The sequence below is a fragment of the Microtus ochrogaster genome, linkage group LG8 (genome assembly GCF_000317375.1).
Source record: "Microtus ochrogaster isolate Prairie Vole_2 linkage group LG8, MicOch1.0, whole genome shotgun sequence".
Lineage (NCBI taxonomy): Eukaryota > Metazoa > Chordata > Mammalia > Rodentia > Cricetidae > Microtus > Microtus ochrogaster.
In genome coordinates, this window is record NC_022033.1 from 22,253,028 (window position 1) to 22,254,736 (window position 1,709).

Here is a 1,709-nt window from a genome sequence, read left to right on the forward strand (position 1 = left end):
TTTCGAGACAGGGTTTCTCTGTGGTTTTTGGAGCCTGTCCCGGAACTAGCTCTTGTAGACCAGGCTGGTCTCGAACTCACAAAGATCCGCCTGCCTCTGCCTCCCAAGTGCTGGGATTAAAGGTGTGCGCCACCACCGCCCGGCTTCGTAGATAACTCTTGTATTAAATCTCTTACTTCCAAAGGACGATCTGCCTCGGCGTTCTCCTTGTGTCCTAGACCTGAATGCTCTCAGAGTTTAGATGAAGGGAGGTTAAGAATGGCAGGAGGATGGTAGGAATGGGAGGTAAAAATGACATATTCAGCAAGAATCTGAGGTTTCTGAGTTCAAGAATTGCAAGAAGCTGAATATGGTGATTTTGAGGTCAGTCTGGGATACACAATATCCTTTCTCAAGTAAACCAAACAGTAAGAAAGTTTCCAGGTGCCTAACTTTTACCCCTGAGGCTTTAAGAGCTTGGAAGGGTGTGGTGTAGGATATTTTTTTTGTCTTTCTTTAAAACACTATGTCAACTATATAGACTCTTCTCCAGTTTGGGATCCTCTTGTCTCACACTACTATGCCAGGATAATTTGATTTTTTTTTGTTGTTAAGGATGTGCGCATGCATGTGTGTCTCTGTACATATACTACCCGCATGTAGTACCCTTGGAAGCCAGAAGAGGACACCAGATCCCTTAAAGAATTAGTCAATAGGAGCTTGGGCAGCACCTGGATATCCTAGAACAGAAGTCAGATCCTCTGAAAGAACAGTAAGTGTTCTTAACCACTGAGCCATTCTCTGTCCCTCCCTCTTCTCCCTCCTTCCCTTCCCTTCCCCTTCTTTTCTTTTGAGACAAGGTCTTATATAGCCTGCTGTGCACTGCCTTTGAATAACATGTGTGTGTATATGGTTGTGGGTGGGGGCTCGAGTGTTAAGCTGCCCATATGGAGGACACGGAACAATTTGTTGGAGTCAGTTCTCTCTTTCCACATTTATGCAGGTTTTTGGGAATCAAACTCAAGTTATCAGGTGTAGTATGAATTCTAATTGGTCTTAATAATAGAAACTTGGAGTCAGAAATTAGGGGGTGAAAGCTGAGAGATCAGAGAAGCAGTGCAGCCAGCCACTAGGGGGACCTTTTACTTCTACTGAATCCTCAGACTGAAGGGGAGATCCTATCTCTACACATCCTCAGACTGCCTGCTGGATGAGCTCCTATCTCCTCCCACCTTATAGTCTTCTCTCCTCCCAGCCTTATCACTCCTGTCTCCACCTCCCTAGTGCTGGGATTAAAGGCACGTGATCCTAAGTGCTGGGATCTTCTTTGTGTGAGCTGTTTCTCTTTTAGACAGATTTAACGTCCTGTAGCCCAGGATGGCCTTGAATTTACAGAGATCCATTTGCCTCTATCTCTCAAGTAAACAGTGGCTTAGGTCAGCACTCTGATCTTCAGGCAAGCTTTATTTGTTAGATTACAAACGAAGTATCACTGCAGTCAGGCTTGCTCAGCAAGTGATTTACTAAGCACTAAGCCATCTCAGAGCTCCCCAGCTATCACTATTGACACTGTATTTGGCCTATTCTAATGCTTTGTTTTAAATAGTTTTCTTGCTGCATTTGCAGCTGCTGTGAGCCTTTATCTCAGTTCCTTGAGTAAGAAGTCAAGAACCACAGGGTGTGGTAATATACAACTTTGATCCCAGCACTCAGGAGACAGAGTCAGACAA